This window comes from Lolium rigidum, chromosome 3, assembly GCF_022539505.1.
Source record: "Lolium rigidum isolate FL_2022 chromosome 3, APGP_CSIRO_Lrig_0.1, whole genome shotgun sequence".
In the NCBI taxonomy this organism is placed as follows: domain Eukaryota; kingdom Viridiplantae; phylum Streptophyta; class Magnoliopsida; order Poales; family Poaceae; genus Lolium; species Lolium rigidum.
In genome coordinates, this window is record NC_061510.1 from 187,151,272 (window position 1) to 187,165,376 (window position 14,105).

A 14,105-nucleotide genomic window follows, 5' to 3' on the forward strand; every position below is an offset into this window, starting at 1 on the left:
CTTTTGGCTGGAGGTTAGAGATAAACCGTGGGCTCCATCAGTCAGAAAAAAAAAAAAACCAAAAAGGCAAAGGCAAACGCATAGCGTGGTTGCCTGGCTTCGCGTGAGGCGAGCGTGGCCGCGTGAGCTGCTCCGCATGGATACTGGCTGGGCCATTTGGCCTGGCCGGCCGATCCGTTCTTTTCTCTCTTTTTTTTTTCTCTTTTCTGTTTTTTCTAAATTTACTGAATTAGTTTACAGATTATAAAACTGACACAAAATAAAAATACTAAAATTTGTAAATACTCCCAATACTGTATCTGGATATAATGGGCACAGCTCCAATCCAGTAAAGCACTTGGATAATTATAGTATGTATATAGATTAAAACAACAAGGAGCAAAACTAGCAATATAAATTACTTTTATGCAAGAACCAGTAAAAATATTTTCTAAAACTGAAACTTTGACATGCTGATGTGATGCAATGCATGAATTTGAAAATGCACAGTTTTTAGGATGTTACAAACCTAACCCCCTTAAGATGAATCTCGCCCTCGAGATTCGGACTGGCTAGCAAATAGGTGTGGGTGGTCTTCACGAAGATCATCCTCTCTCTCCCAAGTTGCTTCCTCCTTCGAATGATGATTCCACTGAACCTTGCAAAACCGGATCGTCCTGGTGCGAGTAAACCTCTCTGCTGTATCAAGAATCTTGACGGGCTTCTCCTCATATGTAAGATCACTTTCTAGTTGAACTTCATCCAATGGAATGGTGTCTCTCAACGGTGTGTCTGCGATCTCCGGATGACACTTCTTCAACTGGGATACATGAAACACGTTATGAACTGCTGATAGTGCCTCTGGCAATTCTAGCTCATATGCAACCTCTCCTTTGCGTGATAGAATTTTATATGGTCCGATGAATTGCGGTGCTAACTTTCCTTTAATTCCAAACCTCTTAATGCCACGGAGCGGTGAAACTCTAAGGTATGCTCTGTCTCCCACTTCATATGTAACCTCTCTACGCTTGGAATCCGCATAACTCTTCTGTCTCGATTGAGCTACCTTCAGCCTATCGCGAATGAGTCTAACTTTCTCCTCAGCTTCCTTGATCACATCAGGTCCAAAGAAGCTACGCTCTCCAACTCCATCCCATAACAATGGTGTTTGCACTTCCTACCATACAATGCCTCAAACGGAGCCATCTCAATACTAGACTGATAACTATTGTTGTAGGAAAACTCCGCATATGGTAAATTCTCATCCCAACTAGATCCATAATCTAGAGCGCAAGCTCTAAGCATATCCTCCAAAATCTGATTTACTCTTTCTGTTTGTCCATCGGTCGCGGATGAAAAGTTGTGCTAAACTCCAATCTGGTTCCAAGTGATTCATGCAATTTGCGCCAAAAGTGAGAAGTGAATTGAGTACCTCTATCGAAACAATTCCCTTCGGAACTCCATGCGAGCACACAATCCTCGCTCATATAAATCTTGGCTAATTTGGTGCTTGTGTATGTGGTCTTTACTGGTATGAAGTGAGCTACTTTGGTCAAACGATCAACAACTACCCAAATTGAATCATACCCCGATCTAGTCTTGGGCAATCTCGTGATGAAATCCATACCAATTTTGTCCCACTTCCAATCGGGTATAGGCAACATGTCTGTAGCAATCCTGCTGGGTTTCTGATGTTCGGCTTTCACTCTGTTGCACACGTCACATAATGCAATGTACTCTGCGATCTCCCTTTTCATATTAGCCCACCAAAATCTCTCTCGCAGATCCATATACATCTTAGTGTTACCTGGATGAATAGAATATGGCGAATCATGAGCCTCCTGAAAAATCAACTTCCTAATCTCCGGATCATTGGGCACACATAAACGCTTCTCAAACCATATCGTTCCTTGTTCATCCAAACGAAAACCTTCAGCTTTACCTTTCTCCATATTCTCTTTTATTTCATCCATCTCATCATCTCCCTTCTGAGCTTCTCTAATTCTATCTAGCAACGTTGGCACCACCTCCATCGATGCTAGATACCCCTTTGGCACTATTTCCAACCTAAGATCTTTGAACAGTTCACATAAATCCGATGGTAACTCCCCTACGGTTAAACCATTCACATAAACCTTGCGGCTCAATGCATCAGCTACAACGTTAGCCTTTCCGGGGTGGTACTGCAAATCCATATCATAATCCTTTATCAATTCCAACCATCTCCTTTGTCTCATGTTCAGCTCCTTCTGAGTAAATATGTACTTCAAACTTTTGTGATCAGTAAACACCTCACAATGCTTTCCCATTAGATAATGCCTCCATACCTTGAGTGCATGCACGACGGATGCTAGCTCCAAGTCATGCGTTGGATAATTCCTCTCATGATGCTTAAGTTGGCGCGAGGCATATGAAACCACTCTTCCATCTTGCATCAATACACTACCAAGTCCTTGACGAGAGGCATCACAATATACTTGAAAATCCTTCTGAATATCAGGCAAACATAGAACTGGTGCACTTACTAGGCGTTGCTTCAATTCTTGAAAGCTGGCCTCGCACTCATCAGTCCAAGTGAATTTCTTCTCCTTCTTCAATAATTCAATCATCGGTTTGGCAATCTTGGAGAAATTTTCTATGAATCTCCGGTAATATCCTGCAAGTCCCAGGAAACTCCGGATTTCCCCTGCATTTTTAGGCGACTCCCACTCAGTCACAGCTGCTACTTTACTTGGATCAACTGCAACTCCTTCTGCTGAAACAATGTGTCCAAGAAATTCCACTTTGTTCAACCAAAACTCACATTTGCTGAATTTAGCATTTAACTTGTGTTCCCTAAGTTTCTCCATTATCAAACGCAAATGCTTCTCATGCTTATCTTCATCTTTAGAGTATATCAATATATCATCAATGAAAACCACTACGAATTTATCCAAGTACTCCATGAATACCTTGTTCATCATAGTCATAAAATATGCTGGAGCATTTGTTAGTCCAAATGGCATAACTGTATACTCATATAAACCATACCTAGTAGTGAACGCAGTCTTAGGTATATCCTGCTCTCGAATCTTCAATTGGAAATAACCCGATCAAAGATCGATCTTAGAGAACACCTTTGCTCCTTTCAATTGGTGAAACAAGTCATTGATATTGGGCAGCGGGTACTTATTCTTAATTGTCACCTCATTGAGAGAGCGAAAATCCATAACTAGTCTCTTAGTAGAATCCTTCTTCTCCACAAATAAAACAGGCGCTCCCCAAGATGATGAACTAGGCCGAATAAAACCCTTTTGCAGTTGCTCCCTAAGTTGTTTCTTGAGTTCCTTTAATTCCTCTACATCCATCTTATACGGCCTCTTAGCTATAGGTCCAGTTCCATGCATTAATTCAGTGAGAAACTCAACATCTCTATCAGGTGGCATTCCTGGTAACTCCTCTGGAAACACATCCAGATAATCTCTCACTATGTGCACATCCTCTATGCTAACCCCCTTAAGAGAATTGATGTTGGATCCCTTAAGCTCAAATGTGGACTTAAATCGAATGCGCTTCTTCTCCGGGGTTGTAAGCATTATTGCTCTATTAGCACAATCTATGACACCTTCATATTCCGTCATCCAATTCATGCCCAATATTATATCTAAGCCTTGTGACTCCAAAACAATCAGGCTAGTGGGGAAACTATGTGCTCCAATCTCTAAGGTTAAATGGGGACACCCATAGGTCACAATCATCTCTCCCGCAGGTGAGTTTATTTTAATAGGCCTGTTTATGGTCTTAGTAGGTATCTTATTTCTATCCACAAATACCCTCGATATGAATGAATGTGATGCTCCAGTATCGAATAGTACGAGTGCTGAAAAATTATTGAGCAGAAACGTACCAATCACGGCGTTTGGATCCTCATAGACTTCCTCCACGTTGACATGGTTGACATGTCCCTTCTGAAACGGGGTTGGCTTCGCATTCACATCCTTCTTCTCCGGGCAATCATTAGCATAGTGCTCGGTCTTCCTGCATTTGAAGCACTCCACTTGGCTGATATCCCTGCCGGTGAAGTTGTTGGGACGGTTTCAGCCATTGCTATCTCCATTGTTGTGGCCATTACCTCTTCCAGAGTTGTGGTGAAGACGCTTCTGGCCATTATGGTGGTGGCTATTTCCTCCTTTGTGCTGATGTCCAGTCCCACCATGGTGGTTGTGTCCACTGCCTCCATGCTTATGCTGTCCAGAATTTCCATTACCATCATGGAATGTGCGGGTCCTCTGATGCGGCGCTGTGTTGTTGTGGTTATTGCTATGCTTCCTCTTACGGTTCTCGGCTACGCTTCGCTTTCCCTCAAGAATTTTTGCTTTATCCAACGAGTGTACGAAAATCGGGAATATGCACAATGGACAATTGAACGAGCAAGATCATCATGCAAACCATCCAGGAATCTCTCCTTCCTCTTTGCATCAGTATCCACATCTTCCGGTGCATAGCGCGCCAAGTTGCTGAACTCCTCTATGTACTCGGCCACAGTGCGGTGGTTCTGGCGCAGGTTCGGAACTCCCTTCTCTTCAAGGTCATAACTCCAGTTGAAACATGAGCTGTGTGAAACCCTTCTTGAAACATTTCCCAGGTGATACCGGCAATGGGGTGAGTTATCTGATAATTATCCCACCATGATGCAGCTGGTCCTTCAAGCAAGTGAGCAGCAAACCTCACCTTCTCAGCTTCAGTACATCCCACTGTCACTAGATCCTTGTCCATAGCATGCAGCCAGTCCAATGCTATCATTGGCTCAGGTGCGGTAGAAAACTTGGCAGGCCTCAACCTCAGGAACCTTGTGAGCATATCTACCCCTGGAGGTGGATTGTTGTTGTTGTTGTGGTGGTTGTTGTTGTTCTGGTTCTGGTTCGCTATGAACTGATTCATTGTCTGCATGAGCTGTGCATGTGCGTTGATCAGCAGCTGCACATCGGGATTGGGGTTGTTGTTCCCAGTGTTGTTGGTCCCGGTCCGTGCACGTCGAGGAGGCATATGTTGGTTCAGCAAAGGTAAGTATAGATAAATAGAACTACAGGGAAAAGACTACCCATACTAATCACACCATGGCAGCAAGCATTCACGCCAAACGTATCACACAACAATCAAACAAGACATCCCTGTAACAAAGACAAAATCTGTCCAGAATTTTACTACTGTGAAAACGTATTTTACATAGGCACTTAAATATGTCAGAAAATTTAGCCAATTTGTGTGCATGTACAGGAACGAATTCCGCACCTAACCTGAATTTTTAGTGAATTTTGGAGTTACCAGTAAAGCATGAAAAATCGCGTGGTAAACAGCAACATCCAGAAAACTGCACTTCTTCAATTCAATACTTTATAAAAAAAACGCCTTTAATATTATAAATCCTCACGAAAATTCCTAGCAATTCAAAGGTTCAAGAATAACAGATCCTAAGCAATACCTTGGCCATACCACAAGACGATATGATCAATATCCTAGCTATCACGAATATCGATTTCCTAACGAAGAACTAATGGCGGCAAATCCTAATTAGACTTTGAAGAGTTTGACGTAGTCCGAGATCTTCATGAACTTGCGCTTCTTCGAGCGAGTGTTCATTGTTGGCGGTGTGTCCTCTTTCAGAGGGTCTTCCTCATTATTAGACATAATTTAGATCACCTCCTCGGAGTCATCTTATTCATCTTCTTCTTCGGTGTATGCACCAACTTTGATTACATCACCATCCTCATCATCATGTTCATATTTTCCAATAATTATTCCAACAGAGGTTTGGCTTGTTAACTAAAGTGGGTAATAAACATCTACTATTTTGAATAGAGGAGAGTGAGAAAAATGATAGATATAAAATTATGAGAAATAAAGAACGATAAAATAGAAGACAAACTTAAATAGGTTTTCAGTTCCTATGGTCTTCCTAATCTACTCCATTTTCTAAGGTCACGAACCTACATTCAACACAATGCTATGATACCATCTGAAGCGACACAACCTGAATACAGATTGAATCTCTGTGCTTTTCTGTGCTAGTCCCTTGGATCAATCGCTAGCACACACAGTTCGATGAATAACCAGAATAGCAAATGCGTCAATTATTACAACGTATGATCCATGGTATAATTATTACAAAGCGCATAGCTCAAGGCTAGCTGAAAATAACATAGTTCAAGCAACAAATAAATAAACGAAGAGCTCCATCACGCCACAGGCGAACATGTTGGGTGTAAGTTCGCAACCTACGGTATTCCTTACTCGCCTTCAGAATAACCTGCAACATAAAACGTTGCAGCCCAGACGGGTCATTACACTTGTTATGGAAATGGCAAGATGTTACTATGGTGGCTTTTTCTGGCGCCTATCACTACATGATATTTGGCAGGTGGAGTTCATATTTGCGTAAAGCCAGTTTTATTTTTCCTACTCTCAAAACATTTCTTAAAACATAGTATTTCAATAAGACTAATTACTACCCATAATTCACCTGGTGCATTAATATTCAGAAATTCGACTGACGAGATTGTCCAACAGTTTCAAGCTCTAATTGCTCATAGATGTCCGTAACCGGGGACACGGCTAAGTACTTAGATTTGACACTCTCGAGATGATGTACACATTCCCCACATGACCTAGTATGTTCTTCTTCCATGATGCGCATTTTGCTCAATGGACAGATGTCGACTAGGACAAGACCTTTCAGAAGCAATACCTCAACCACAATGGACGCGCTCCGTCCTACCAACACCTACCACCCTCTGTACATTTGGTCGAGTTCTCGCAACCTACTCAATCTAGCCAGAGCCCATATAGCATGTGGTTGTACTGGAAGCTACTAAAACAGGAGAACTGGGCTAATCTCTTTGTTCCTGGGTGGCCAACCTCAAGTGTGATGCACACGGTGCTGCCATAGAAATGACCCCGGTGCAACCACTCAACATAAACCAAGCATTACCAATTACCACCCAGAGATGTATTAATTTTACATGGTTGTTTTCATTAAGAGAATAAAACATTTATCTCTCGCAATCTCTCCACTGATAATATCCCAGGGCCAGCAATTTGAAATCATTATGCACATAAAACAACTACCAATGCATAGAAAACAATAGGATAATGAGTTTGTGACACTTGCCTTGGCCGGTGTTCAGACAGTCGTCGCAATCACACTCGTTGCAATTCGGACAATCTAACGCAAGCAAAACAATTCACAATCAAATACCAAACATCACAAACAGGTAAACACATATGATATAATGGATGCATGCTCTGGAACTGAATTTGTTAACAAACTTTTTTATAAACAAATATTTTATGCAATAGAGGTTTCAAATAGTAATTTAACCAAGAACAAAGTATCTATGTGTAAAAATAGTTTCTAATATCATTTGCAGGCATACTGGTGGATAGGTAAATTCAGTATATGCAATTTGGCGTTGGAATCATATTAAAATAGTTTACTGAATTTAAAATATACTAAAGATGCTATATACACTATTTTAAATTGGAAAAATCGCAGGTATCGTAAAAGTACAAAGTAACAGTACCAAAATGTTCCTCTCATTTTTCTGAATTCAACGATATATTATTTGCTCAAATCCGAGTTACGAAACAATAGTTAAGATTTTTACAAGATTAAACATTTCACGTTTTATTAATAATTTTATCCGAAAAGTTATCAGAAAAAGTTTCTCGGATGGAGAAACTTTCTACACGAAAGTTACAGAGGATTTAATTACGAAATCAATGCAAGAAGAAACACCTAAAACGGAGATGTAGATTGGAAGATATTGAATTTTAAAGTTTTTGTACGTGAATGAGCTAGCATAGTCTACACGTGATCGATCGATCGGTTCCGTGCGTTACCCTGCTGGTGATGATCGACGCGGACGCCGCGGACGTGCTAGCGATCCTCTGGTTTGGCGAAAAGCTTGATGTGTTCTTCTCTCTTTCATGATGTCGCGTAAACGTCCTTCGGAGTCGTCCTCAGAGGCTGCTATTCTCGGTTGGAGACGGTTAAGTCCGGTGAAACTCCGACGACTTCGTGTGTTGGCTCCGATGCACTACAGCGAGTAAAAACGTATCAGGGCTAAAAGGTGGAGCAAGGGGATCAATATGGAGTGAAAGATAGGGGCTCGGGGCGACGGAAACCTCGCTCCAATGGCGGCGGCGGCTTGGAACTCCGGCGAGAAATTCGCGCAGCCTGGTGGCGCAAAAATTTGGATTTTAGGATCAATATACAGAGGGGATAATGGGGTATGTATAGGCGCAAAAATCCGTGGCAAAATCGACAGCTTTGGTGAGATTTGTGTGGAACTTGTTTCCAGTTTGTTTCCGTGTCGTGCGTGGACTTTTGGCTGGAGGTTAGAGATAAACCGTGGGCTCCATCTGTCAGAAAAAAAAAGGCAAAGGCAAAAGCATAGCGTGGTTGCCTGGCTTCGCGTGAGGTGAGCGTGCCCGCGTGAGCTGCTCCGCATGGATGCTGGCTGGGCCGTTTGGCCTGGCCGGCCGATCCGTTCTTTTCTCTTTTTTTTTTTTCTCTTTTCTGTTTTTTTCTAAATTTACTGAATTAGTTTACAGATTATAAAACTGACATAAAATAAAAATACTAAAATTTGTAAATACTCCCAATACTGTATCTGGATATAATGGGCACAACTCCAATCCAGTAAAGCACTTGGATAATTATAGTATGTATATAGATTAGAACGGAGCAAAACTAGCAATATAAATTACTTTTATGCAGGAACCAGTAAGTTTTTTTTCTAAAACTGAAACTTTGACATGCTGATGTGATGCAATGCATGAATTTGAAAATGCATAGTTTATAGGATGTTGCAAGTCAACTGCAACAAGAGGAAGAATCCAATCAATAAAGTCAATGGAGTCAACTTCTGCATCAGCTAGAGTGGAAACCTAGACTTGTAATAGAAGGGAACCATTTCCCTAATCCTAGCACCTAAGTAGCTAGAATTCTATAGCAAGCCAAGTATCTCTAAAGCTAGAGTTAGCAATAAGTTAGGCTACGAGTTGTTCTTTTGGAGCTTTATTTGAAATTTTACCTCACTGCAAAGTAGGAGGCTATGTTGATCTTCTCTAAACAGTTCATGTATCCTTCTATAGACATGCCTTGGAATCACATATGTTTCTGTTGTAACACTCTGAGGGATGTAATATGAGTGGAACGGTGTTTCACTTGTGTTATGTCAATGACTTGCGTACTACACCATGCAGTGGTATGCTGGGTCACCGCAGGATGATAGATCATTTGATGCCATTCGTTGACATAGACATGCATACCTCTCAAAATATTTTTTTTCAACACTCCTATTGCATTTAAAACAAAAAGCTCTAGCACATGAGTAATCTTGCTTCCCTCTGTGCAGGGCCTTTCTTTTACTTTTACGTTGAGTCTTCATATTCTTACTTTATGCACCACTAAAAGAGCATAGTTGTCATTCTGAGTATAATGTGCATAGTCCCAAAATTTATTATTGATTGATTCATGATTATGATTATTGCTTGTTCTCAAATTATATGTATATAGTCACCCTCTAAATTTTAAACGTGTCCCGGCATTTATGTTTTGCTACTTCATAAAGGACAAGCTGAATAACACTTTGCTATGTTTTTGCTATGCCCATAAACAAACAGTTGCTTTCAGTGCATTATTATTCATGATCTTTTATTTGAGTTACTTCTCATGTTATAACATAGTTGCTAAGTTCTATTGAATTATATCTATCGTGCCTATGTTTGGAGTACTTTGATCTGGCTCGCAATGCTTTCCAATAACTTGATCAAGATTGTGTTGGCTTCATATCACCTCAAAAATTATTTTGTGATCACTTACCTACTCGAGGACGAGCAGGAGTTAAGATTGGGGATGTTGATACGTTGCAAACATATCTATAATTTTTGATGATCCATGCTTGTTTTACACCAATTTCTATATGTTTTCTCTACACTTCGTGGCACTTTTATGCAGGAAATATTCTCGCAATTGGACGAAACAAAAGCCAAACCTCTTATTTTACCGTAACGAAGACGAAGTCCGGAGGAGAGACGAAGGGGCGCCACAGGGCGGCCACACCACCCCATGGCGCGGCCAAGGGTGGGCCCATGCCATGGTATGGTGTGGGCCACCCAGGCGGCCACCGACCTCACACTTCCGCCTATAAAATTCCTTCAACACAAAAACCCTAAAAGAGTCGGCCTCCATCCACGAAAAGTTCCATCGCCGCCGCCATTGTCCAGACAAGTTTCGGGGGTCAGAAGTTCCTGTTCCGGCACCTTGCTGGGACGGGGATTTACCCCCGGAGCCATCTCCATTGACTCCACCGCCTCCACTTCAACTCCATGATTGATAAGGGGTGGCCCGATCTTCTCGTTGAGCACGATGTAGTGGATGGAGATAACTTGTGAGACGTTGTAAATCACCGGTTGTTCCCCTGTTGCCAAGGCGACGGATCTTCAACCCTAGATGGTATTCGCAACTACACACACTTGCGCACGTAGCCGCCGACCACGAAGCGGTTGTAATCTACTAATTCCCAGTGGAACAATAGAAAACACATGATTTCTTCAGCAAGATAAACATCAGATCGAAACGAAGTGGTGTAGGTAAAATTCCTGATCGAAACAAAGAGGAATTATGTCGATTACAGAGGAATGCTTAGAGCAATGCGTTCTGATGTCTTTGGCTATTCTTAAACGTGGTCTAACCCTAATTCTGGGCGCCACTTAAGTTTATATAGGGGTGGCAGCGAAAGAGGTATCACGGACTCAACCTAATCCGACCCTAACATGGTTTGGTCGACCCAAACAAGATACAAACCGACCCAACATGCGTTCGGTCTATTTGGCATGCAGGCCCTCTCTATGTTGCACCTTAGACGCATAGGAAACTCTTCGTTGGATGTCCTGGTGCAAGTCGACTTTGCATCATATTATGTGATGCCTTAGACTTGTATCTCTTGTCTCATGGCACGTCCTAGAATCACATGTCTCCTTCTTCATGCTGAATTCATGTCTCCTCCTTGTGCGCATGCCTCCCTCTCCTCCCTCGCGCACTTGCTGATATTGGAAAATTAGTATGTGTTCTTCTTGCTGCAACTCTTCTTCTTCACGTGCAATACTTGCCTCTCCTTCAAACCTGATCATACGTAAATGCAAAGACTTAGGCAGCTCATGAATAAAATTATCACAATCTGTAACACCCCGGCCACCCCCAGACCGGGCATGTCACCCCTGGCAGCTCTCTAGGATCTCTAGACTAGCCCCACAGACCAACACATGTCTTTCCTGCGCACTTTGTCCTCACTCGTGTGCACCCGGGAACTACTTCCCGGTCGGTCACCCATCCTCAAATTACTCGGGGCCAAGCACGCTTAACCTCGGAGTTCTTTGCTGATGAGCTTCCAGAAAAGAAGTTGCAACTTGTTGGTATGAGTATCCTATCAATCCTATTAAGCCCTGAGCCAGGATGTCACATTCATCCCCCCTTAGAAGATCGACGCCCTCGTCGATCAGCCCCAGGCCCGGAACGTCCCCTCTTGGCACACGTCCATGCGTCCAGTGCCGGCACATGTGCCATGCCGTGTGCCACGACGGGCCACACCAGCCATGCGCCACATGCCCGAACCTCTGGTGGCTGATGACACCTGTGGCAGCCCCGGTTATGCATTATCATAATCCTATGATGAATTAAGATTATTACCGCAATCAAACCCGAATCAGCGCTCAACCGGCGCGACCGGTGATCATAGCAACCATTCGGTTCAGCAATGATTATAATTCAACATAAGAATAATCCAACACCATAACCAAAGCTGGGATATGCTAAACATGTTCCCAAGGATCAGTCAACATGCATACATATCCAGATTTGATACCACAACTCACAGGCACAACACGATACAACATAGTTCACAAGGACTTCAATTTTTAACATCAACTTACATGCTACAAACCAGAAGTTCAATTCAAATAAACACAGCGAAAGAAGTTCACAATGCCATAAGATGGCTTCAAAATAACAACCTTGCAGTTCGCCCACCAACAACCCAAGGGACTAAGCTGCTGAAGGTAGAACCAAACTACTCGTCGAGGTCATACTCGGACTCGCTCGCCAAGTGAAGTTTTATCCTCTCGCAAAAAGATTACAACAAGCAAGGGTGAGTACTTAAGGTACTCAGCAAGACTTACTTTCCTCCATTTTAGAGTAGTTTCATAGCATGCATATTAATCAAGTTAAAGCAAAAGTACACAATTGCATATGGGGTCTCCTAAGACAAACAAATGTTCAGATCTGAACTCATTTGTTCAGCACCTAAAACATCATGGTTTCCACTCTAAAATACATCATATAATCAAGTAAAATCACCTATGTCCACATCCCATAAGTTCTGGAATTTTTTTTTGAGAAACAAGATAAACATAAGCGATTGACAATGACATCAATATGAGCAAAACAAGACAGAAATCTGCACCACTGTCCAGGACAAAAATTCATCAATTAAACCCATCTAAGACATGGTAAAATCACTCATTCTAGGTTCATGATCATCACATCGCCCTAACACGTCGCCCTAACATAGTAGCTGCCCCTAGGTTCACTCCAGGGCGCTTCTAGAAAGCGTTGACCTGGTCCATAGGTTGCGGTCGAAGCCCAAAGTACAGTTATGGTTCCTCGTTTGCGGGGTGTGCGCCATCTAGCTAGGATGGGCACAAAAAGAGACACCATGTCCTTCTTACAGGACACCATGTCCAAAACAGCAAATCCAACCAAGGAAAATACCAACTAAAGTTTGCAGCTACTATGCTAAGACTCGGTGGTACGATGTGGCTTGGGATCAAAGGCACAAGAATTTGTCCTTGAAGTGACTTAAGTGGGATAAAGAAGCAAATATCAGGGTACCCACTCAAGTCGATTCATTTTAGTTGCAATTTTAATTATCATAACCAGAGACATCGCTCGCTGATCATGTCATGATTCTCAACCAAAAGATAAACCACTAAGTCCGACACCATGCTCAATGTTACCAAGTCACCCAAGATCCAAAGAGCAAGGACCGATACTTAGAACACGACAACATAAATATATGAATTTAGGATCATATCCAGCCTAATGGAATACCAATCCCAAGTTTACCACAAACAATTCCTACTCATGCTAATGCCCAACGGTAACAATAGTAAACAAGCATTTAGAAACACAAGGGTAGTGTCTCCAACACAAACATCACATCACACCAAGGATGACATATTCAGAAAATAAAGTTGATACACCCTAAGGGCTGCTTGCCTTTATCCCCTGCTGGTACTTTGAATTGTCGTCCTCACAATTCACACCCTCCTCATCACCTACGGCAAGAAGACCAAAAAGATCCAAATAGAATCCAAATAAGTCACTCATTCAACAATGATTTGTTCTCTGTACAAAAATACAGTATAATGCCATGATGATGCTTCCATGATGCACATGACATCATAATATAGAGCAACTAGTTTGAGTTCCACACAAGCAAGTGAAAAATTAAATGTGGTAACTCATGAATAGTTACTTAAATGGTCCATCACATACATGCATTTTCAAATAAATACAAAAGTGCTAAAAATAACATCACTGTGTAGATAGAGTTAAAATATGAGTACAGAAATTTGATTCACTCAATTTAGAGCTTCCTAGCTCAAGATATTAAATTTACAAATTGCATGAAAGAGTTGCTATTCATTAGAGAGCAAATATTCTTTTCGAGTTTTTACAGACATGATTATGCAGCAAAACTCACATCACGGTGTAGATCTTTAAAAATTACGAATTTAGCAATTTGAATCACCCAAAACGGAGTTAGTATGAATTTTCTACAATTTTTACAAGTTGCAAACATTTGAACAAATCTTATTTGACGGGAGGAAGAGGAAGCAGTGCGTTCGCTTGACTGTCAACTTCGTAACAGGGTTCAGACAAAGACGATTTTGAGCAACATAGGCAACGGAATTGAGTGCCGTTTGTTGCGTTGGAAAGTTAGAGACACAGGGCATCTATAGGAAGTGTTATATGGACAAAATCTGTCCGAGAAGATTGCATGCGTGTGCAACATCAGCTCGCA

At 41.8% G+C, this 14,105-nt stretch overlaps 1 long non-coding RNA gene across 1 annotated transcript; it reads right to left on the bottom strand.

Moving 5' to 3' along the window:
• Positions 1 to 7,125: 7,125 nt before the first annotated feature.
• On the bottom strand, positions 7,126 to 8,371 carry LOC124698773. The gene is made up of 3 exons (XR_007001111.1): positions 8,143 to 8,371; positions 7,858 to 8,054; positions 7,126 to 7,180 (listed from the first exon to the last, which is right to left on the bottom strand). It is a non-coding gene; the product is annotated as an uncharacterized LOC124698773 (long non-coding RNA).
• Between the last annotated feature and the right edge of the window lie 5,734 nt (positions 8,372 to 14,105).